Genomic DNA, 25,918 nt, shown 5'->3' on the forward strand with positions numbered 1-25,918 from the left:
TTGTCAGTGTAATTAACTGTCTGAATTGTGAGCATTATGTCAAATTTTTCCTGATAAATCTGGTGGCCTTCTGCAATGGGCATACAAGGGTCTTAACAATGCTGTGGCATGAGGGAAGAGCCACTGGCATCATCTACATGAACTTGTACACAACATTTAAAACACTGTCCCACACAACAGCCTTGTCTTTGAACTGGAGAGATACGGATTTAACAGCAGGATTCAGGACAGCTGTGCTCCAGCATCCTTGTAGTTTTATAACAAAGTTTTGAAGCTGCTGCTATTTCACACATCCTGCCACCACAATACAGGCTTTTTCTCTGTAACTCTGGGTCTGAAACAGTTTTTACTTTTGCATATCTATTTTTACATACTTTTCAACAGAAAATCTTCTGTGACAGCCACAGTGAGTCCATGACACTATGTTCCCCTGTCAAGTCTCAGGATCCAGGCAAGCAAAAGCAGTTCATGAAGAGCCACATGTATAGAGCACCAAACTGCACAATCCGTGTAGCACTATGGTGATAACCTCATTGTAGTAAACAAAACAGAAATGCAGATGATTTATATTGCATCAGCTGTGTTTTTTGCACATCTTTGATGACAGCACCACTCAATGAGTGGTGCAAAGAGTGAATCGCTTCAATAAAGCTCTTTTCTCCATGTGGTAGATTTCCCATTACTTTTGTAGTTCAAAAATCAAGCTGTTGGTCAAAAGCGTAGTGTTTACATCTTTACTGGAATCTCCAACCACTTTACAGGCTGAACTGAACCTCCAGGAAACTGAAATACTGTTCTTTGCAGCCAGAAAGTCTGGAGCAGGGAGCTGAGAGGGGGCAGGCCTTCAGTCCAAGTTCTCAGCCACAAGTGTGTCCTACCACACCACACCACACACTTGTCCTCAGATGCAAAGTTTAAGTGTCCTGGCTCTCTTGCTGTCTTGGTTCACTCTGATCCTGCTACACAGAGAACAAAGCCTGGGGGAGGAAGGGGGTTGGTGGAAGCTGCAGGAACAGTCTGTTTTCTTCAAGAAAGGAGAATTTGTGAAAAAAGAATGGATGAGAGAAGAATGTGCCAAAGAAGGACTCTGTTGGTTTTGACTGGGATAGTTAATTTTCTTCACAGTAGCTGGTATGGGGCTGTGTTTTAGATTTGTGCTGGGTGCACTGTTGATAACACAGTCATGTTTTCATTATTGCTGGGCAGAGCTTACACAAAGCCAAGGTCTTTTCTGCTCCTCACCTCACCCCACCAGCGAGGAGCCTGGGGGTGCACAAGGAGCTGAAAGAGGACACAGCCAGGACAGCTGGCCCCAGGTAACCCAAGGCCATAGCATACAGCATCATGATCAGCACTTCATCAGTCAGATGAAGATGGGAGCAGAAGAAGAAAGGGAGGCACGTTCAGAGTGATGGAATTTATCTTCCCATTCATCACTATGTGGGATGGAGCCCTGCTTCCCTGGGGATGGCTGAACAACTGCATGCCCATGGAAGTGATGAATGAACTCCTCAGTTTGCTTTGCTGGCCATGTACAACTTAAATTTTACATATTAAATTAGTCTCAACCTGTGAGATTAAGTTTTTCACTTTTACCCTTCCAGTTCTCTCCCACTGCAGGGAATGTGGGAGAGGGGCTGTGCGGAGTTTAGCTGCTGTCTGGGGGGTTAAAGCATGACAGGAAAAAAATCCTGAAGAGCAGGAGTAAAGAACATTTCAGTACCTACTCAGGAAGGAGAGAAATTAAGATGAAACTAGAAAAAACTCTCCTGAAGCTCTGAAGAAGCTCTCAGTATCTCACACACACTTGGTACTTCCATGGGCACTTCACATCACCACATGGCAGACATCAGAATAACCTTGATGGAGCTGACATCTTTTTGCCTACAGCTACAATCTTGAAGCAAAGCCATATCCTGACCCCACAGATGTGTGCCCTGCCCAGATTTTCTCCATGAATCCACTGCAGAGTCCCCACTTACACCAGCAAGCCACACCACCATAGGCATTTCCAGCAGCCCAAGAGAAGAGAGCTGCCTTTTACCAAACTTATAAAGCATCCTCACACCACACTCCCAAATTGCTTTCTTCCTCTTAGAACCAGAAAACACAATTTTGGTTTCCATATGATATTTTGTAAGAGCCAGTTTACATTTCAATATTACCTTCCTAAGCAAGAGAAGTTTTTGCAAGGGTCTGTTTAACTCCTAATATTTTACAAAGGGTAATGCAGTTTTCCCTTGTATTTTTGTGTTGCCATTACAGCAGTCTCCAGAGCACAAGAGAGAACTTCATCATAGCATCACAATAGCAACATAACACAAGAAAGATAGCAAAATATTAGGAAGAGTCCAAAGGAGAGCTGTGAAGACAGTGAAGGGCCTTGAGCGGTGGCCATGAGGAGCAGCTGAGGTCCCTTGGTTTGCTCAGCCTTGAGGAGACCTCATTGCAATTACAGCTTCCTCAGGAGGGGAAGAGGAGGGGCTGGCACTGATCTCTTCTCTCAGGTGATCAGTGACAGCACTCCAGGGAATGGCCTGAAGCTGCATCAGGGGAGGGTTAGGTTGGATACCAGGAAAGCTTCTCCCCCCAGAGGGTGGCTGGGCACTCCCCAGGGCAGCAATTGCAACACCAAGCCGGCCAGAGCTCAAGAAGCATGTGGACAACACTCTCAGGCACAGGTGGGATTCTTGGGATGCCCTGCACAGGGCCACTTCAATGATCCCTGTGGGTCCCTTCCAACCAAGGATGTTCTATGATTCCATGATAACTCACACAGTTCCAGTGGCTGTGGCATTCTCAGCTGCTGGGCATGCATCAATGTCCTGCCTGCAAATTTAGCTTCTACCTGCTCTGTGTTCTCACCAGTGCTACTGCTTGATGCCCTGGAGGTATTAGGCAGCCCTCAGTATTAGAGTCTGAAGGATGAAGCTGAACATTTGATAGTGGGCAAGCAGAAGTTCATTTTAACTTCCCAGGTTAAATTTTTAGGCTAGAATCAAGCCAGCTGCTTGAGAAGAGCAGCAGATCTGTTTTAGCAGGCAGAGTGAAGCCACAGGAGACCTGATCATAAAGTCAATGCTTCTCAATAAAGGCAGATTTTAACTGAAGAGGGAAAGCAGAGGATACAGGAGCTGAAAAGAGAAGAGAGATCAAGAAGGAAGAGTTCTAATTCTTCTAATAAGCACTAGACTTGAGGAACAGGAGAGATCCTTTTCTTACTTAAAATATATAGAATTGTCCCTGAAGAGAAAAACAGGGTAATACTTCCAAAGAATAATAACTTCACTACAAAAATAGTTTCAGAGAGAAAAGAAACAAAACCCCAGATTCAGCTATAACACCAGTATTGCCATTGGCTGACAAACTGTGACAATGCAGGTCACATCAAATTCAGAGGAATCATTCTGACATCTCTGAAGGCAAACTTGGTTCTTTCAAAATGAGTGATTCTGACTACCTGAGAGGTTTGAAATGGACCTGGAATTAAGACAAAGTAAATCTAAAAGCAACAACGCATCACTTGCCAAAACCATGATTATTTTGATCTGACTTTGCATTAATAAAAATTGCTTCAATTCAACGTAAGTGAGTATTTTTCTCAGTGTTGTCGCCAAAAAAATCTGTAATTTGCACAAACTGATTTAAGTGAAGCTCTAGTAAAAGAAAGATTAGATGCACAGAGCAACAGCATCTACAGGCAAAGTCTTGCAGTAATGCAGGCTGCAGGTTCTGTAGAAGGCATCACCATATCCCATCAGGCTAAAGGAATTAAACATACTGGCATGGGTGTCCTGACAGCTTTGGATGCACTCTAGAGTGTCAAAAAGAGAAAAACTGTCAGATCAGCTCTGATTCAGGTTGTAGGTACACCATGCACTTTACACAGGAGTTTGTAGAAGTCTCAGGATGGAATAACACAGATCTCTGCTTCAGGACTAATCCCAAAGGACTGTCTCAAACTGCTATGTTTCCACCCAAATATTCAGGTGACATCTTCCAATTTGTTCTGTGGTTTTGCATGCCAGGATGCAAGAAGTACCTTAGAAATTTTTTTAAAAAATCCAAACCTGGCCACATGCACTGTGCTTTGAATTTGAGCTGGCAGTGGGAATCTGATGCCTTCCGAAAAGAACTGGAGGTGATGCCTTATGCTTCCCTGGCAGGGTCATATTAACTGAGCTGGCAGATTTGATAGAATTAGATTTCTTTTTTGAGCTGGTACAGCACTGTGATGTGTCAGCACACAAAGTATTTCAGATAAGTAAGATTAAGTCCTTGATTGAAGATCCAGCCTCTAGAAATAATGCAGTGTCCTTTAAAAGGGAAAACCTTTGTTTTGTATTGGTTTACACAACAATAAAAAAAAATCCAGAACTCCAAGGCTCCTGGAAAAATGTCAGTAGTAATTATATAGTCCAGAGACATTTTAAAATTGCACCAGACTTAATAACTCAGTGCCACTGTGCCAGTTTTTACTCTGCAGAACAATCTTCCAAAAGGATGGCTAAGGAGTCCACTGCAGGACTTTTGGGGATACCAGGAATATGTGTGGTCACCTCCATGCCAGCAGCAGTCCTCTGTCAGGCACCAGCAAGGTGGGAAATGTTGTGCTTGAACCCTGTGGGCTCTAACCTGTTCCTCACTCTTCCTTGTCCTCCCGTCAAATATTTTGGGATGGAAAGCTACAGAGTGCTGAGCTTGCATTGAAAACCTGCTGGGACAAAGGACTTCCAAAGAGATGGAAAAGTTACTACAAAAAACCCAAGAAAGTTCTATTGAGATGATGTCCTCAGAGAAAGACAGCTACACTTCAAGCATTTGTCACCAGGTGCGGGTTTCAACCACTTACGTTGTGTCTCTTTTGCATTCCAGGATACCTTGCAATTGCTTGGCAGAAATAGCTGTGGGACTGGCCCAGAGAAACAGATGTGGCTTGATGAGGTTAACAGGTTTCCTGAAATACCACAACTCCTCTCTGCTCAAAGGTTTGGCCATCTCATACACAGGGCACAAATCTTCCTCTCCCCAAGGAAGGACGTGCACGTCAGTCCAGATGAAGCAACTTAATCACAGGCAGTTCAAAGTGAAACAAAGCCAGGAAACAATTGCTTTCCACCCTCCTTTCCCCCAGAATTGCATTTTAACAATTACTACAGTCTTTACAATTGATGACATTCCTAATCTTAACTCATGCTTCAGAGCAAGCTTCTACCAATACTGTGGGGGAATTTCTTTTAAAAAGAGCTTCCTGTCTGTCAAGGCCCCCCATTTTCCACATTCCACAGATATTTCACAGCTTGAGAGGGCTGTGACTTAAAAGAGCTTTTCAAAGTTTTGTAGGACATTTTTCACAAAGCGACTGCTACTCACAAACCCGAGCATGGGACACTTGGCACCAGTGGGAAGAGAAGGCTGGGTAAGAGTGGGAAAAGTGACCAGAAGGGTGACAGCAGTTCCTCTGTGGCTGCTGTTTATTAGTGCCAGGTCAGCCCAGAGCAGTTATCAGGACAAGATGGGTCACAAGAAGTGACAACTCTGAACAACTAACAGACATACATCCTGAACAGAGACCACTTACGTTGATAACGTTATCTATTTCATAAGTTAGAAGTTTATGCCCAAACAACACACACAGCTCCCACAGGGTCAGTTCAGTTGCCAAACACATTTCAGGTGCCACTGAAGATACCTTGGACATCAAACCCACCCTCCTGAAGTCTCAAATACAACACCAGGTGTCAGAAGACAAGGAAAGATATTCCAGGGCAGATCAAACATCACTCAGAGACTACAGCTGAGAAGCCAAGGTCCCTGAAGTCTGGTAGGAGATTCCCAGCTCCCTGGAGCAGACATGCTGGGTGATACAGAGCAGATACCTACTGGACAGTGAATCCCAAGCTAGCCCAGAGAAGGATGCAGACAGGCTCTGGATGGGCTGCAAAGGCAGCTGTCCATCCCACCAGTGGCACCAGGCACACCATTCCTGCCAGGACCGGAGGCAGGTGGGAGTTGTCACATCCCTAGGCTTGCCATGGCCTCCACCGTCTGTTGGCTGCTGCCACAGGCACTGTGGCAAAAAGAGCAATACAAACATTTACAAGAGCATTTTGCCTGCAAGGCTGCATGTCTTGCACAGGAAATGTCTGTATGGGTCAAGGAGCTTTCTCCCTGTTGTAAGCAATTCCTCAGAATTGTGAGCTGACAGATAACCCCAGAGTTGACTTTCAGCTTGCATACCTGTGATTTGATTTTCATTTATCAGTTAGAAGGCACACCATAAACATAACAGGCAGGCTTTGATGCAGTCAGGCAAGACTGCAGCAGAGGGGGTGAAGTATCTCTGCCATACTTCACCTTAATTCCTGGAACTCATTCCCATGTTTTAAAAACGTGTATCAGGAATCTCAAATCAGTTGAAAATATATCTGCCTCTCTGCTCCTTGCAAGCCGGATTGAACACAGGCTGTTTAGCAAATATTTTATAGTAAATAAAACTATTTTATAGTAATATTTATATAAAAATATAAAAATTATTAGTACAAAGCTAACTGGGCTTGCACTGAAAGGTTCCACCAGAGTATCTTGGCAGAGGGGCTGGTTATTAAAAATAATTCTTTCACTGAAGAAGTACTTGTAGGTGAAAACTTTACCCCCTACTTCACCAGTTCATCTATCTGCTGCTTCAGATGAGACACCAATAGTCCTATGCTGCCTTCTGCAAAGTACAAAAGATACAGAACAACAGAAAATTAGGTCTGGTATGAAAAATAAAAAAGTTGAAGAAATTACATGTAACAGTGTTGAAACAAGACAAAAAATGCATCCTTTTCAGAGTTCCCTCAGCCAGAGCCATGAAAAGCTCCACCAGGTGGTGGGATTAACAGTACTTGAAATATGCTGTGGAGCTGAGTTTGCTCTCTCTCCTTTGCTTTTTAAAAGCAGGTTTCTGCTTCACTACGCTTTTGAAAATAGGTGCAAAAGATGTTCCAAGTAAAAATTTATTTCTACTATCATTTAATGGCAGCATTTGCAACTCACTTGACATAAAAGATATTTTTATAACCAAGAAGAGGGAACTGCCATCTGCATGACCTTAATTTCCTCTCAAGCTGCTCCTAGTTTTACATAAACAAAAAAAGAAAATTGATAAGCACGTACCAAAACTTACATAAAATGATGTTTCGTTTGAAAAGCGACCTTCCTCAATTGAGAGGCCATTACCATTAGCAGTATAATCAAGTTTGAAAGAAAAACTGTATAGAAGGTCTCAAGTTTCTTTCTGGCCAAGATGTGTAACAAATTCATACAAACAGGGCAACTCACTGTCTCCCCTGCAGAATCAGATTGTGCACCAAAAGAGTGAGCCAAAATACTAAGTAACACAATTTCTCTCTTCTTTTGCACTTTCAGAGATAATGCTTCTACACACTACTAAGCAGAAAGGTAAAAGAACTGTGTATTAGCAGAGCTGTAGTTTAAAAACTTCGTGGTAACTTCAAAGCTAGTTTGGCAGAATCATAGACTGGGACTTTGTTGAGGCATGGGACACTTAAACCTCCTGACACAGAAATGTTACTCTATAGCAACACCAAAACAGAGTAAATGAATTGAGAAATTAGCAGAGGAACAGAACACCAAGTTCACCACAGACCTGTGCCGGGGCTTTGTTGTTTCCAGGATAATCAAGAAAACACACACTATTAACTAATAAACACATTCATTCTTTTTATTCACATCCAGTCATTCCCTCCTTCACCCCCCTGGACATGTGCTCGAGCAGATTAGAAACTCAGGTTCCCAGATAAGTCCAGAAAGGACCTTAAGCACAGCCGTGCCCTGCAGATAACATCCTGCCTCTGCTGAAAGCAGGAAAGGGAGCCCAGGGCCACCCCCAACTTCTGACACCAGAGCAGCTCTGTCGAGACATTGGGCACAGCGGGCAGAGCACTGCCAGCTCTGCTCTGGGACACAAGAATTGAGAAGGGCTGAACAGACTGTCTTGTGGAAGGTGCTGGCTGGCATGGGTGGCACAGGATGCTGTGGGTGTAACAAGCCAAGTGTTTCCAAGCAGATGCTTCACACAGAGCCCCTCCAGCCGAAGCTGTGTAAATAATACACGGGAGAAGCGTGCTGCTAATTGAGTACCTCCCGAAATGCCAAGAGGCAGGAAGACTCCAGTTAAAGGCAACTCTTCATTTTAACTCGTGTCACTGAAGAGCACTAAAGTAAATGAACTCCTGAGGACAAGATCAAAGTAGAATAAGACTCTTTTTTTATATCCTTGAATCTCCTGTCCCTTTTGTACACTGAAATTTAATTTCCTTTTCAAAGAGAGCTTTTGGAGCTTATGAAAATTGACCCAAAAGATTACAAGGGCTTTGTCACCCTTCCAATCTCTCTGAAAGATCCATAATTAGGGAGGTTTTTCCTTCAACATATGTGCCCAGCAGACAAATATATAATTCAGACTTAAAATTGCATGAAAGAGTTATTTCAGTATATTGGATACATACAAGCCTAAATGTTACAAAGAGTTGAAAAATCTTGTGTGCCTCAAATGAGTAAATATACATCCAGGCTTTTTTTTTTTTTTTAACTGGCTTGTTTTCATTTGTGCCAAGGCTACACACAATCACACTAAGGACCTGGGACAGATGTTTGTTACTAGGATAAATATACCAAGTACAATAAAAACAAACGGCCGACCTCGAGGAGTAGTTATTTATGCTCCTCTAGAAATTAATTCTGCAAGAAGGAATGTGCGAGCGGATACCTAAGACAGCTAGTCTGCTTTTTGCCCTCTAACGGAGTAACACCGGCTTTACTCCTTCGGCACACAGCCTACCCAGGGGAGACAGCAATAACACGAACCAGCCAGGGTGAAGGTCTGCGCCGGGCTGCTCCCGCCCGGGGCGGCGCTGGGCAGGACCGGTCCCTGTGGGGCAGCTGGAGGGGGGTTCCCCGGCACTGTCGCCCCCCGAGCATCGCCCGAAGGTGGCCCCTTCCTCCGGAGCCCACCCCGGCACCCGCCGCCTCCCCTCTGCCTCCCTCCAGTGGGGAAATCCCAGCTGGATGGGGAGAAGCCTCCCCGCTCCGGAGTGCCGGGGGATGCTGCGAGCAGTGCCGCGGCCGCCCCTGCTTCTAAATCACAGAAATAATTTTTCAAAAACCCCAACAACTCAACAGCCGAGTGAGGAGGCTGGGAGGCTCCCACCGCGCCTTCTGCAGCAGCGGGGAGCGGGGGATTTGCAGGTAAGCGGGGAGGAAGGCAGGGAGAGAGGGACGGCGTCCCGCGGTACTCACGGCGGGGTGCGGGGGACCGGCGGGCGGCCGAGCCCCATGGCCGGGGGGACGGACGGACGGTCGCTGCTGTGGCTGCCGCCGTGCTGTCTGTGTGTCTGGCTGTCTGTGTGCCTGTCCGTCTGTGTGCCGGCCCTACCCGCCGAGCTGCTCCGGGCGCCCCGTCCCTCCCCTCGCTCCCTCCCCGGCGCTTCCTGCCCGCTCATATAGCGCGCCCTCGGCCACGTGGACGGCGCGGGCCCCGCCGGCTCCTCCTCGGGGCCGGGCCGGGAGGGGCGGGCCCCCCACCACCACCCCCTCATCCCCTCCCCTCAGCATCCCCCCGTCATCACCCCCCTTTCAACCCCCATCAACCCCATCTCACTCCCCAAACACCACCCCCCGTCACTGCCCCCATCTCACCCCCATCTCACCCCCATTCCGCTCCCGTCGCCTCCCCCCGGCCGCTGTGCAGTGGAGAGGTGCGATGCGAACCCGGACTCACTCCCAGCGCCCTCGGGATGAAATCCGGCTCTCGTCGGGTCCTCCCTAGAGAGTCACCTCCCAGGAATGTCTGTGTTCGCCAAACTGTTGTGTCTGAAATTGGGCTGCGTGGATCCCAAAGGTGATCGCAGCAGTGAAAGTGGAAAGAAATTCGGTGCTTCTCAGGGCAGAAAATCTATGTGGCATCGCTAATAAAAATAGCGCATAATCGATATTCACAGAGTCATGGAATGGTTTATGTTGGAAGGGACTTATAAAGATAATCTGGTTTCGACCCCCCTGCCATGGACAGGACACCTTGTATTAGACCAGGTTGCTCAGAGCTCCATCCAGCCTGGGCTTGAACACTTTGATGGATGGGTCATCTGCAACTGGTCTGGGCAACCTGGTCCTGTGTCTCACCACGTCACAGGAAAGAATGTCTTCCAAATATCTAATTTAATCTACTGTCTTTCATTTTAAAGCCATTCCCCCTTGTCCTATCACTACATTCCCTTGGGAAAACAAACAAACAAACAAACATTTCCAGCTTTCTTGCAGCCCCTGTAGATACTGCAAGGTGCTATAAGGTCTCCCCTGTGACTTCTCTTGTCTGGGCTGAACAACCCCCACCCTTAGCCTATTTTTACAGGAGAGGTACTTCAGCCCTCTTCTTTCTGTCCAGCATCAGACATTTTTAAGTTGACTATAAAAAAAACTGTAGAATTAAAAAGAAAGCAGCATCATTAAAGAATTCCCCAGGCAGATACATTGAAGAGATAAAGTGCCTGCTAAAACTATTTAACAACATAATGCTGGCTTTTTTAGTGTTGGTGTGTAAAGACTGGGGCCATGACTAGAAGTGGGGGGATTATAGCACCTCCAAAGAAGCAAATGATCCCTGATCTCTCCTCCACCCTTCCGTAGGCAGGCAAATATGCACAGTGAACATGCACAGCACATATCAGAGGGGAGAATGCATTCCTGAGCTCTGAAAAACATGTTCTGTAACACTGGACAGCTGGTGCACAACTCCCTTTGTGAAGCAGACGAGTTTACAGGTGATTAATCTAGTTACTGAAACTGCCCACATTGTTGGGCTCTTAAATCCAGCACCAGGTACTTCCAGTGGAAACTGTAACGTGCTATGTAGGAGCTATAATTCATCAATCACCACTGAGCTTGTTTCCATAGAGTTATGTTAGTAAAAGCTTGCGTGTGGATTTACACCGGTGTCACATCATGTACCGCGCTGTGCAGACATTTGCATGTGGGTCAGAGCACCTGCGACAGCCTGAGCTCTCTGCTTAGGGGGCATAAGCCCAAACAAGCCCTTCAGGGGACTCACCCCATCACTAAATCCTGCCTCTGGATCCCGAAGAGCAGCACAGTGTTATATCCTTCATAAACAGAGTTTGGAATGGATTTAATCTACAGTAATGAGCATTTAAAAAAAAAAAAAAAAAAAAAAAAAGCACATTAGTCTTCTTTTATGATGAAAGTATCAATACAAGGAATTACTGTGTGGTGGAAACAGTCTATTAAATAGCTGTTCAGTGCTTTTTCCCAGGAGCTGCTTGACACTTTGCTGGAGGTGGGATGAGGAGCTCCAATTTGATCGTCTGTTAGTGTCACTGTTACCTTTTTGCCTTGACACTCTCCTACTTTCAGGCAAATTGGTTGAATTTGGTGCTTCATTTGCTTCACAATAATAGTGAGTGACTGGGACTGTTTACGAAAAAGAATCTCTGGGGAACAGCTCACCAGTAATAGGGTTGTGCATCAGGTTTGGGGATTTCTGCCAAGCACTTCTGTAGGGAGGGAGGGAGTGAGAAAGTGATGAGAAAGAAGAGTCTGAGCAGTCTGCATTTCACTACCTGTTGTACCACACCTGGTCTGTCCATGAGTTAAAAAAAAAAAAAAAGAATAAATCTAGTAAAACAGCTGATTTATCATCATATGACATACAAAGTTTTACTAGGTTTGATCAAGGAAAGCTTAACCCAGCAGCCAAGAATGTCCTAATTATTAATAGTTAATCAAGCTGACACTGGCACAGGTTGCCCAGAGAAGCTGTGGATGCCCCATCTCTGGCACTGTTCAAGGCTGGGCTGGATGAGGTTTTGAGCAACCTGAGATAGTGGGAGATGTCCCTGACCATGGCAGGGGGGTTGAGATGAGATGATCTTTGAGTTCCCTTCCAACCCAAACTATTCTAGTATTCTGTGACTGAAGAAAGGGAGTGATAGATTTTTTTCCCTGTGTTTTCAGTCCCATCTCTGCACCATTTCTCTGGAGCACACAAGAGATAGGATATGGTGCACCCCTCCAGCCACACCAACCTTGGTCACAAGTTGCAAGGAGGAGATATGGAAGAGAGCTCTGCAGTGGCTTGGTTTCTCAAAAAGGCTCCTTTCTGTAAAGCAAGGCAGAAGAGGAGTGTGTTTGCCCCAGTGATGCCTCAGGGAGGCATGACACAGTGACAGGGGTGTCGTGTGGTGCAGAGCATGGAGAAGATCCTCAGGTCTCTGCCAGCACCTGGCTGAGCCAAGAGAAGAGAACAAGACAAAATCCACCTGAAACAGCAACTGTGGAGCCTATTTCTCCTTTTTATATCAGTGTTACACTCACTTAATTCCTTCAGATGCTCTCAACTTCCCTGATGCACCTCAAGGAGTGTGGAGGTAACAAGTGCTCTCTGATAATGCCATCAAAATTACAGCAGGGTCCAGCCCAGCGTGCTGGATCTGATCCCCTCATGCTGTAGCATTTCACTAGAAAGTGTCATTTAGATGGTTTTGGGAAAGAATCCAGGATTTGTTTCACAGACAGTATTTCCTCAACAGCTCAGTGAATATGGAATATTTTCAACTAACCATGCAAATCTTGCTTGTCATCTTATGTAGAGAAAATATATCTATTCTAAAGTCTGGGCCAGGGCTTTCTCTGCTGATGGGGGATAGTTATGCAGACTTCAAAGGAGCTATATCAGCTTTTACTAAGTGGGGATCCAGACCTTTATTCATATTTTTAAATTCAGAAACTGTGCCTAGGTAAAGCATTTTTCTCTATATTTTTAAGTAGTCAGTTTTTTATTTTATATCTGTTCCCTCAGTGGCAGAATTGTTTCTCAGTAGTCAATGTTTAAAGGCCCTTCAAGGCTGAAGGAATTAAAAATGAATAATTTAAAGCTGGTCTATGATGCATAATTTTTAACATATGTTTTACAGGCCATGTGGAACACTTTTTGACTTGTCAGTAGATATTTTACAAACATGCTGTGCTGGAACCAAAACCTTTTTTATTTAAGAGTTAGATTTGAGCCCTCCTATGCTTCAACACAGCAGCGTGCTGGAGACTGCAAGCCATAACAAGGAAACCATTATCACCAACACTAATCAGAAAAGAGGAGAAATGAAGCAATTGCAGAACTTTTTTCTTCTTACACACACTGCTAAACCCCATGTGGGGAGAACTATGGATCTGCCATTTTAAGGAGCCTCATCCCAAGACAGAGGTAGAGGAGCTGTGATTTGTTTGCTCTAAGGCTCCAAAAGGGATGGACCTAGGTGGTGCTGGAGAAGGAGCCATGAAACACGTTATCTTTGGGTTATTTTTTGAAAGATAGCTGGAGTATTTTTTTGCCAATCTCCTGTTAAGTCCCTAAATATTGTGCTAGGAACGCCATCTGAATAATTCTGACAGTTTTAATAGGCAAAGCTACTTGCTAGTGAATAACAACCTTTTATGGATTTCATTTCTTGTCCCTTTCTGACTGCTTGCAACAAGAAAGGGAGGAGACATCTACCCTGCAGATGCTCAAAGGCAGCCTGGGTTTCAACCTTATTGACTGGTTCCCACACTCTTCCTTGTTTTCCTGGATTGTCCAGCTTTTCATTTTTATTTTAAAGTTACTCCATATTTGTAGCTAGAAATAAATTGGTTTGGTTATTTCAAAAGCTTCTTGGGCCCAAACCCAATTTCAAGTGTTTCACCAAGCTGTAAATGAGGCACTGCACTGGGGAAGTGCAGGTTTGGGCTCATGTGTGCTCCCCCCTCATTAGCTCTCCCTTCAGTTCATAATCCATCATCTTTCAAACAAGCCAATTGCCATTGTGTCTAGAAGTTAAAATAGAAAATCAGCATTTGGCATGTACACCGTTGCCAAGAAGCTATTTCTCCATGCCTATGTAAATAAATTGTCGTTCAAAAATGGTTGGCTTGCTCTAAAAGATGTTCTCAGTGCTACCACTGCAGTGTGCTCCCAGTGGGAGGAAAGAGGAGAGGATCCAGGAATGTGGCCCCATCCCCAGCTTCTCCCACTCATTCTGTTGAATGGGACTGTTCTTTGCACTGGCCAAAATGCCACTGGATAGTTCCTGTCCCCGTGAACAGAGCAGGAGTTATTACTGACCTTGCTGGTTATGCCCCCAGGTCAGGACCAAGCTCCGCACAGGTGGTTCCCTTTAAAAGTGATTTACTGGTAATCTATATATTTATATTAGCTAAGGATTTGTGTTTATTTTACACCAAACAAAACACACAAATTGATCAGTATGACTAGACATGAAAGAGATTAAATACTTCTGAACTTTATAGATATGAATCTAAGAAGATTGACCACAGATGGACTGTGCACAATTTATTTGTTCTGACTGGCAGAAGAGACAGATGGTCTATGTATATATGACAGTTGATATATGTACACCTACCTAACCTCCACTGAAGAGGTTCATCATGTTCTGTATTCAAATGTGTAAGAGTCACTGCCCTTATTTGGTATAACTTGCAAGAGTAACACTTGATACACCGTGCTAACAAACTTGATAAGGCCATTTGGTGGTTGTAGACTTTGTCATAGTGACACACAGCTTTGTCATGTCTGGCTTGGTCTTCTCACTGTTTTTTTTTGTTTTTTTTTTTTTTTTTTTTTTTTTATTATTATTATTATTTGTTTTGTTTTTTTTTGTTTTGTTTTGTTTTGGGGTTTTTTTTGTTTTTGTTTTTGTTTTTGTTTTTTTGGGGTTTTTTTGGTTTTTTTTTGCAAACCATGCCCTACACTTCTGAGAGATATCACAGACTTCCTTGTTCCAGAGTCTTCTAAAAGCAAGTGGTAAGAGTGCAGGCTTAAAGCAGGCTTTTAAATGACATCCTCAGCCTCCACGCTTCACACAGCCAGGCTCTGGCACTGAGGTGCATTAAGAGCAAAGAGAAGAGAAACAATAAACAACATCCCTCCTTGCTCTTGGAATTTAAATGGTGAGGAGTTGCAAGAGCTCAGTGGCACTGACACACAGTCAGTGGTGTCAGCCTCTGCTTTGCAGGACCAGGGTGCAGGCCCACATCAGAGACAGCTGAGGCATCAGAGGAAAATTTCTTGTGAAGCCAAACTATCACACAGAGACGTGTTTTCACCTGCTAGGACTCATTAGTGCTGTATATGGGAGCATTGGCTATGGGTAAAGATTGTGATTTGGTACAATCTGCTCTCAATAAACGTCTGTGAAAGTCAGAGAAACCTTTCAGTACTGCAGCACGTAAAAACACACAGTAAACACCAAAAGCCGGATTTTGCAGAAATATTCAGCAAATCTGGAGCTCCCACAAACACATAAAAACCTCTCTGTGCTATGAAATACTTCTTCTCTTTTGTACTCTTGGATAAATGCAAGTTTTGCTATAAGGACAGTACAAAGCCTGAGAGGAATAATAAACACAAAAAATTTTAAAAGGCACTGATGGGATATGAAAATAGAAAAAAAACCATAACACAAGTAGGGGTGGAATCACCATCTTTGAAAGTGTTCAAGCAACAAGTTAATATGGCACTTCATGATATGGCTTAGTGGGCAGAGTCAAAGGTTGGACTTGATGATCCCAGAGGTCTTTTCCAACCTTAATGATTTTATGATTCTACCTCTGTCAGGATAAAGGAAGAATAAAATAATACAAAAGCAATTGACCATAAATATTTTACTGCACAAGGAAGAAATGTCATAAGCAGCTAAAATGAGGATAAAGGTAAGTAACTACATGGCAAAGAGAGGCAGCTATGTGTATTTTTTGTGTTTCACAGATTGAACATGTAGCACATTCAATATCTCCAATATAAATGACCCTTCTTTGCAGTTCAGACATCACCTACAGAACATCACAGAAGTAAAATGAACCTAATTTACCTTTGGCCATCTGGATCTCACAGTGCCTTGAGTACCATCTATTCCCAAGCACAGACTTGAAAATATGTGCATTAAGTGATTGGGAAGTTACTAGCATAATGTAATTTTATTTCATTTCACTTGTCCCCAGGACAGTCAGGAATAAACCAGAAGGTGAAATTAGACACAGAAAATAAATGTTGTTGATTAGGTTGAAGTGTTTATTAGGCTTCTGTTTGAGTTTCCAGCCCACAAGAAGAATGGCAAGCAAAGCCTGTTAAAGACACGTTTTGACAAGGACGCATTTTTCTGTGGCTCCAACAAAATAAATATAGTAACACAGAAGAACCTTTTAGAAGTCAGGCTTATGTGCTTGTCTGATCATAACCAGCTAACAGTTTCATCTCTCCTGAATGTCACAGAAGCACACGAGCTGTGCCACCATGCCGTTCTCAAATTGTTTTCCTCAAAGGACATCACACACATACCAGGGGCTGTACATGCTGTATTCACTTAAACACAAATAATATAAAATGGTAATTGCAGGTGGACTTCATCCCCAGAGAAAATTGTGAATAAAACACTGAAGCACACCTGGCAGGTGTTACTCACACAGCTTAATTTGGTATGGATAGGCATTTATTTTGAACGGCAGAAAAGCAATATTATAGCACAGGTAAGATAAAAAAGTTTGTGTGTTTTTGCTTTCTTGCCAGATGTATAGGTTAAAATAACTTTTCAGTCCATTCCAGCTACTGAGATAGGCTGGGAAGGGATAAATGTTATGAGCAGAATTCCTCCAAGGAGGGATGGTGAGTCTTTGTGCAGGAATAATTCTGAAATTCTGCTGTTAACCCACAGCTTGGAGCTCAGTGCAGGACAGACCAGCTGAAATGCTGCTAAAGAAAAAAAAACTAAAAATGTTTATAAATCAATTCCCCAGATGTTGCCTAGAAAATATCTATGTCACATTATTTGTGTGTGCAAAATCTAGCAGAATGCTTCACTAAAGCAGCACTAAGTCACCTGCAATGCTCTTTTAGATTTGATATTAACAAATCAATGTTTAGAGAAAATCTTGCCATCACAGGTCACTTTGAAGTACACTTCCCTGATGTCAAAAGACTGAAGTTGCTAAACTAAAGAATTTAATGATTACATATGAGATCTGGACAAAAGATTTAAAAGACTTGAAAATGGTCTTAGTGTAAACCAGACAGGTGCTGCATTCAGAGTATAGCCGACATCTAAGAAATAGGAAATAAAAAAAGATTTAGAAAACCAGGGAACAATTAATCTAAGCTTAATACAGTGTGATTTCTTAAAGTAAATCTAGAAGGAAAAAAAATTACTATCCTTAAATAAGTACAAAGTCGGATAAAATGCAAATTGTATTTATCGGAGAGACAATAAAAAAGAGTACCTTGTACATTTATTGAGACAATAAATTATTCTCAGGAAAAGATTAATATAATATATTGTGTTTACCTGGACTTAAGTAAAGTAGGAAAAAAGATAGCCAGATAACTGGCTGTTTTCTTGGGGGCAAAGGATAGAACCAGACTGGTCATGCAGAGTCCATGTGTGCTAAGCATGGTCTATCCCAAGCACAAACACAGACTGCAGGATGAACAGATCGAAAGCAGCCCTGAGGAGAAGGACTTGGGGTGCTCATGGATGGGAAGCTGAACATGTCCCAGCAATGTGCTCTGAAGGCAGCCCAGCAACCAGACGTGTCCTGGGCTGCATCCAAAGCCCCGTGGGCAGCAGGTGAGGGAGCGGATTCTGCCCCTCTGCTCTGCTCTGCTCTGGTGAGATCCCACCTGGGGTACTGCATCCAGCTCTGGGGTCCCAGTGTGAAAAGGATGTGGACCTACTGGAATTCCAAATGAGGCCTTGAAGATGATCAGAGAATTGGAGCACCACTCCTATGAAGACAGGCTGAGAGAGTTGGGGTTGTTCAGCCCAGATAAGAAAAGTCAATGAAACAGCCCCTTTGGGGACTTCAAGGAGCTACAAGAGAGCTGGAGAGGGACTTTTTCTAAAGTCATGTAGTGATAGGACAAGGGGAAATGGCTTTGAAATGAGACAAAGTAGATCTAGATTGTGTACTATAAATATTTTTTTCCTGTGAGGGTGGTGAGGCACTGGAATAGCTTGTCCAGAGAAGCTGTAGATGCCCTGTCCCTGGAAGTGTTCAAGTCCAGGCTGGGTGGGAATCTGAGCAACCTAAACTAGTGAGAGGTCTCCCTGCTTATGTCAGGTGGGTTGGAATAATATGATCTTCCAGCCCAAACCAAACTATGGTTCTATGAAGGTGCAGACAGAGGCTTTGGTGCTTTTAGTGAAAGGGATTCAAAATAGCTTCCTAAGGATATATGGGAATATTTTCCAATCTCCTATGATTCCATTGGATGTACTAGTTTTCTCCTATTGTTGAGGTGCTCACCTTCACTGCTGCAGCAGCCCAATTGATGTACAAGGCTGTGCCTGCAGCCAGGTTGCAGAAACAGACCCCTGGAGCAAGGTTCACGTCCAGTGTATTTCAAAAAGTGCTGCACAGCACACCTCTACGAGGCAGGCTGCAATGTCACCCGGTGCTTCCACCACTCAGGAAGAGAAGGTATCCAAATAAAGCCCAGAACAGAACTATGGAGTCATTCATATTGGAAACTCTCCAAGATTCGTGTAGAAGGATTTACCTGGACTGAGAGATTAACTGCTGGAAAGCAGTCAGCACATTTAAGGGAGCTGTCAAGATGTCCTTTAGGGCAAGGTAACTGGATGAACCTCACCCTTAGAAATTATAAAACAATCTGCCTTGGGATAAGAGTTCCTTGCTTCCAGTGTAGGAGGGGAAAGATTGTGATGTACATGATGACTTTAAGCTGCTGGCAGGATGAAGCCCTGAAATGAGCGAATGAGATTTGCTCAACCTTGTGAAAGGAAAGCTGAGGTGGGATCCTGTTGCTGTTGATTGATAGGGAAGTAAATGTCAGGGAAGGGAGGATGTATAGCAGATGAAGGAGAAAAGAGTGTCATGTGCAGGTGAAGGTATTCAGGCTGTAAATTAAAATAATGTTGGTAGCCATCATATCAAAAGTCAAAAAGATGCAAGGATGAACAAATTCTCTGAAGTTTGCATATGGGCTTAATGCATTCCTGAAAAATATATTATATGGTTTCCTGTTTGAGAAAATAACCTGCCTTAATACATTAGACCCACACTTCCTTACATAAAGAACGGTAGCTTCCTGTTTCTACAAAACTATTTCTCATTTTACAGCAAGGAAAATGTGCAAAGCAAGAAACAACGCGTGTAAAGACATGAGGACATAGCACAGTGCACGTGTCACCTCCCAGCTGCCCCTGTGATGCTCTAACTCTGCTTCACAAAGGAGTCAGAGGAGCTGGCAGCAGTTCACATGGGGCAATAGAACATGTTCTACTGAATTCTCTAAGATCTAAACTGAGCCAGCAATGCAGAGCTCAGGGCAAATATTTCTCGTTATCTCAGAAACCAGGTGCTTATGGACACCAGTACCACCTGGAGGGGGCTGAACAAACCCAACCCCTCTAACCTACATTTATCTCTTGGGGTAAGTACAAGACTGAAGAACCATTGATTCTGGGGGCAGCAGCTCAGGTGACTTACTCTGTTTGGCTTGCAAAATTGCTCCTGCCTTTACAGGTGAAATCCTTGTGCTCACTGCCGTGACTGTGTAGAATGCAGTTATTTTTGAAAAGTATTATCTCTCTTCTAAAGATGAAAGAACCTACTGTATTTCTATGTATTTATATTTCCCCTGCAAAACAGAGGAGAAGACTGTTAAGATACAGAAAAGTATGCAGGTTTTAAAACAAATTTAAGACAGGGAGCAGCCAGATGTTCTGAGGTAATCTGGTCTGGTCTGATTTATGGAGCAACACAGTTTTATTCAGTTTAATAGGTTTATTTGTTTAATCCATATTAAGTGGAACTGGAGCACTGATGTTTTATAAAGACTTTGGAGGCTCCCAGAGATCAAGAAGCCACCTCTTCTACTGTTGAGCAGTGGCTTCTTTCATTCATTGTACTAAGCCCTTCACTTTGTATTTTCTTTGCATGTATGTGGCTTCAGCCTACACCTGTTAATTCCTGTTTCTGTCTGCTGTTAACAATGCCCATTGGAAACAAAACTGTCTTTATATGAAGGTCTCCTTGATGTGTTAACACTGGGACCTGCTTCTGACAAATTAAGGAGATGGAACTTTTTTGGTCTCTCACATGGATCTATGTAGCCAGATGTTCACTTCTACCCAACAGATGCCTGTACAGCACTAGTCACCATCCCCTTGGAGTCATCTCAGAGCAATGAGCCCTTTCACAGTGAAGTTCATCTCATCCCAGAGTGAATCTTTAAACCAGACTGGATAAATGTCCCTCACAGCATTCCTATTTCTCTCTAGCAGCAGTCAAGGAACCCTGTGCTGGCTACCTCTCATATCACAGCCTGCGTTACAGACTTCTGTATTTAGGCAAGATGAGTCTGACTTTTGGACTAAGGCATTTTCCCAGGTTTGAATCATTTCCTTGGCATCCTCCTCTGCACATCACACTGATGAGGCTTTGCAGATCTCCAGCAGATGCATGGTGTTATTGCCTATGTATGAGAGGACTCACTCTCGAGTGCTGGGGGTGCACACAGGGGCAGCTCACTGAAAATCTGGTTAGGGAGATACAGTTGGATTTCAATACTTATGCTGTCCACAGTCTGTGCTTGTTATTGATTGTACCTTTTTAATGAGTTGCATGTGGCTCGGATGAGAAAATGCCTTAATAATTATGGTCTCCTGGAAAAAGAGCAATTATGTAACTATTGATCTTGATATTTTTGTTCTGTAACTATTTCCCCTTTTTCTGATACTAAAAAGCATTGCTGCATCACAGGTTTCAGCTCCTTCCACCCAGCTTGGTTTCCAACATTAGCCATTCGGCTGTATCTATTTGTACCAGACTGAGCCAGTAGCCCTGCCCTGCCAGACAGCTGCCAGGTGTTTTACTGTTGAATAAATTCTTACATCTGTCAAGTTGTAAAGCAGAAAGCAATGAATCCGTTCTTGATAGCTTTTTTTTTCCTCTGTCACTTGAATAAGACATGCTAAGAATTACGTACTCTCTGCAGCAAATGCAAAACTTTTCTGTATCTCAGCAGGTTCCCTTTAATTCATACAAAGTTACAATGTGTGTTAGGTGTTGGGGTGTTGACCATCAATCCATTGTGGCTTATTAGGACTGAAGGAAAGAAGTGTAATGAAAATCCTTTATCCTTGCCCAGCATCTTATCTCTGTGTTAAGAAAGGCTGGTTGGAATGTTCTCACGTGATAAATATGATTGATATATTTATATATTGCCTACTTGCATGGGTGGCATGTAGGGCTGAGGGGGATCTTCCAGTCTTTCTGGCTGGGAGAAATAAGGAGTTTTCTCAAGACAATCCTGCTGTTCCTTATGGAGGCCTCCCACCACAAGCTGCAGGAGCAGTTCAGGTGAGTACTATCCCCATCTGTCTCTCTCACCCCCCTGTTTTGCCCATTCTCTCTCCATCCCTGTGTTCTTCCCCCCATTCACTTACTAGCTCTGATTGCAGATACTTCCAGGAAAACGAACAGCACTTTTGGACAACTGTTGCCACGTTTACTTAGCTCTGTGTCCCCACAGATGTTCAGGCCGTCCTAGAGCCAAGTTTCAGCCAACACTTGTTCTGTCATCTGAACATCAACCTCCTCTGGTCTGATACAGATAATGAAAGCAAATTCATGATGACATTTATTACTTTGTCTTATCACTTGTTCTTATCATGTTCTACTGGGACAGGAAGAATGAATTGCAGCAGAGAAATTCCCCTCAAAAAAGACATTTCTTTTTGAATTTTGCTGTACACTATTGCAGTTAGTGAGCCAAGATGTGCAGGTGAGATCACACCACTCCCCTGCAGCTCCGCGTTGCTCTAAAAGTAATTTGTATCAATTTAGTTTTAGTTGGTAGGAATCAACTTCAGTTAAATCAATATAATGTGGGCTTGTATTGGTTTGAGAAGGTTGACACAATGTGTTGTGCTGGTTTAAATAATCATTTTCAAGATCTTTGGAAGCTGTAGTTAAAAAACAGCACAGAAGCCAGTTTGAGAGCTCCAGATAAAGTGAGTATTTTTAGTGGTGGATCATTGCAGGGGTAGTAAAGTCTAGGCAAAAGTGAAAATCTTGTGGGATAAATGTGAAAGTGTTAAAAACATGAAACTATTCACTAAGAATTCAAACCATGTCTGGCATTTTGAAACTAATCTTTACTTAGCTAATGTAATCCTGCTTTAAACAAAAAAAAAAAAAAAAAAAAAACAGATGAGGAATGTTCATTTCTTCACTTTTTTTCCCTGCTTTTTGTATCAGAAAATGTTGATGATTGTCTATTCACAGAAAATCATACAACAACCCTGTGACAATTGGAGTGATGTTTCCTTGAGGATTACGTGAATTTGTAGAAAGAATCATTGCTTCATGTGGGAACAATCAAGCACTTTTTGGAAGCATCTTTGTTGCTTAATTTCTTTGTGCCAGTACCCTGATTTGTTTCTCAAATTTAACAAAGAACAGTATGAAGCAACAAAAAAATTCTAAAATTACAATGCAACCATATGGAAATATTAAGTTAAAGAAGTCTAAGCACTTAAACCAACTGTTCAGGGTATTTTCCTCTTAATGTGCTTACATAAATCACATTAGTTTTTATGAGAGTTATTTTTCAAATTTATAGACTTTTTCAGATGAATCTTCATCTCCCAAGGTAGCATATGCAGAGGCTGAATGTCTTTCTGCAAGTTAAAGTCTGTGGAATTCAAAGTTTAACTCTGACACTGTATTTGTGGATGTTATTGCATAAGCAAGTTATTCATGGACTTTTGGAAATAGCTTTTACTTTTTAGTACTCAGTTTTAGAAAGCTGAATTGTCATTTATGAATACCCAGCATTCAAGTTATGGATGTAACAAGCAATATTTGTGTGGCAGTTCTAGAACTGATCTGTGCTAAGGCTTCATCCCTAACAAAATCTGAAGGGGAGAAAAATCACTGCCACTATTTGAGCAAACAGTGCACAGAAGTGTTGCTGTTTCACTGAAATCCCCCATTTCTGGAAATAGCTTTTTTGAGGGTGTTGTGGTTTAACCCTGATAGTCAGCTCATCCCCTCTTGTGGGATAGGGGAGAGAAGGGGAACGGTAAAAGTGAGAAGATTCGTGGGTTGAGTTAAAAACAGTTTAACAGGTGAAGCAAAAACTGCATGCCCAAGCAAAGGAATTCATTCCCCACTTCAGGCAGGCAGGTGTTCAGCCATCCCCAGGAAAGCTGGGATCCATCTGCCTACCTGGGAAGACAAACACCATCACTCTGAATGTACTTTTTCCTTCTTCTCCCCCAGCTTTATACATGGAATGTGACCCCAAATGGTCTCCAATATTCCTTGGGTCAGTTTGGGGTCAGCTGTCCCTGCTGTGTCCCCTCCCAATTCCTTGTTCCCCCCCAGCCTCCTCGCTGGTGGGGTGGGGAGCAGAAAAGCCCTGGACTCTATGTAAGCTCTCCTTAGCAGTAATGAAAACATTGGCTTTCAGAACAAATCCATAACAGAGCAGCACCATATGAGCTGCTATAAAGAAAATTAACACTATCACAGGAAAAAATATGCAAGGGAATATCTTAGGATTTAGAAAAATAATATTTCTAAATAATATTTCTAGCTTTGATGAATTATATTAATATTTATGTACTTAAATGTTTATATAGTAATATTTAAATATAATGTATTTTAATTGTATTTTAATTTATATATACACTATTTCTAATTTTGGTAGGAACATGTGCTGAATGCACCCTGAAGGTTCAGAAACCAGAATGCAACCCAAAACATTCCAAAATTTATTACAATATTGAATGCTATTTTAACATTGATTTGGAGATTTGGGAATGATTCACCTGGTTTGAATTTTGCATTAATGTCAAAATCAATGAGGATCTCTTGAGTGCATTTGGGAACCATGTGGGCTGACTGGTAGCCCTGCAGGGAGTTTCCATGGAACAGGCAGGGATCTGTGCCTGCAGATCACAGCATACTGAAGATCTAAGGAGAGGCTTCAGATGATCAGTTAGAAGTCAAGAAGCAGAAACCAGACAAAGCACAGGGTTCTAAGTACCTCACACATCTGCAGCCCAAACAGATTTTGCCTTGGAGCTCTTGAATTCACCTTTAACCAACCTTTTTGCATGATTCCTTATGCAGATGTGAGGTATTTTGGAGTTACAACTTGCCTTATACTTCCTATGTACAGCTCCAGGTTCACTGTATCCAAAGAGAGACAGTGTCTGAAAAGTGAATCTAAATATATTTGTAAGGTGAAAGTTCACCACAACAAAGCCAATGAATAAGCAGCACAAACAGGGGAGGTGGGCTGCCAGCTAAACCTGCCTTTGGGATAGAGGGTGGGTCCTGATTCATATTTCACTTCAGTGCTTAAGCGTCTTTGAATCCTGGTTTTAACACTGTCTCACCCCGGTGAGACTTGAAAACTTCTCAGAAAAAGAAGAACAAAGCTCCACCAGAAGGTCAAAGTGAACACCAAGGAGGTTTTGTCCCACCTTTGATGCTGACAGTGACCCACACAAACACTCAGCTCCTTGCAGCCGTGAGAGGGGGCCATGAGCTACTGCCCCTCAGCAGTGCTGAGGGATAGAACACCTCTGGAACATGCTCCCCCAAGAGGATTGACTCCTTAGAGCTGTGTGTGAAGCCTTTTCTCTCGGCTGAGAGATATCAACTAACTTCTGAACAAGCTCAAGGCCTAATATCTGCCCTCTGAGGCAGCAGCCAGGCCAATTTTTGGGCCTAGAGGGTGTTAGTCCTAGCTAGGACATGAGAGCAGTGGGATGAGAGGTTTTCCAGGCCAAATCCAAGCTCCTCCTCTAACATCTCCTTGATGGCAGCGGGGTTATCCATCCCTTGATACCTTTACCCAAGACTGAGAGTTTAGGCTGGCTCTGTGCCCTTCTAAAGGGACTCATGCTCAGGCAGGAGCCGTGTGCTTGACGTGGGAAGCACTGAGGAAACGCTGCTGTACCTCATGCAGGAGTTCAGCAGAGATGACCACAAAGGCTCCTGCTGGCCTTACAGCCACTATTTGCCCTCTTGTGGCCTACATAATGCCTGCTAGCATCTAAGCCTTCACTGACTCACGGATCCTCTGCCCTTAGTTTCTCCAGCATCACATCTTTGAAAAGCCTTACAACTGCTGCATCTGGGTTTTAATTACTTTTCTTGCTAGCTGTAGTCTAGTCCCTACACCTTCAAAAAAGAGCATTTCCATTTAATTTCTGACTGTCATGGCTATGAAGCGGAGTGAGTTGAACTGGCCAATGAGCACAAAAACCACACCTACCCAACTCACTGTGTTGGTGGTGTGGACTGGTGATTGTGCACACCACAAGGAGACAATGTGGACATACAGAGATAAGGGGAGAGGCGTTGCATGATTACACAGGATGTTCTTTATCTTTGAGGTCAAGTCGTCTGCTTCCTATTTATTTTGGGGAACAGTTTATTGTCTTTGTTTGCCTAAGGAGTCAAACAGAGCTGTTTGACTGCAAAAACTGCAGACTGGAAGTACATCCTGAATGGGGCAGTTATCTGGATTACATTTCAATGAGGGAAAACCCATGCTGTGTTCTAGAGAAAAGAGCAAATTCCTTTCCCATTTTAATGGCAGGTGACATCTGTACTGCCAAATGCTCTGTTCAATGAGCTTTTTAAAATAATCAGCTCAGTGTAGCCCAGATCTCATTCCCCTCTCCTTTTCCTTTGGCTGCCATGGCCTGGGAAGGGCTGTGCTGTGCCAGAAGGGCAGCAGAATTACAGTGCACAGTAACAGCAGTCAGATTCCTTCAGCTTAAATGGCATTAAAATAATTCTT

General features: G+C 43.3%; 1 protein-coding gene across 2 annotated transcripts in view; it reads right to left on the reverse strand.

Annotated features, from left to right (window-relative positions):
* ST3GAL1 (ST3 beta-galactoside alpha-2,3-sialyltransferase 1) overlaps positions 1 to 9,492 on the reverse strand; it is a 78,173-nt gene extending 68,681 nt beyond the window's left edge. For both annotated transcript variants that reach the window (XM_041407593.1, XM_041407592.1), the window contains exon 1: positions 9,307 to 9,492. The gene's annotated coding sequence lies outside the window, so the exon portion shown is untranslated. The remainder of the gene's footprint in view (positions 1 to 9,306) is intronic.
* Positions 9,493 to 25,918: the final 16,426 nt, after the last annotated feature.

The sequence above is a fragment of the Onychostruthus taczanowskii genome, unplaced genomic scaffold (assembly GCF_017590055.1).
Source record: "Onychostruthus taczanowskii isolate IOZ18803 unplaced genomic scaffold, ASM1759005v1 scaffold27, whole genome shotgun sequence".
In the NCBI taxonomy this organism is placed as follows: domain Eukaryota; kingdom Metazoa; phylum Chordata; class Aves; order Passeriformes; family Passeridae; genus Onychostruthus; species Onychostruthus taczanowskii.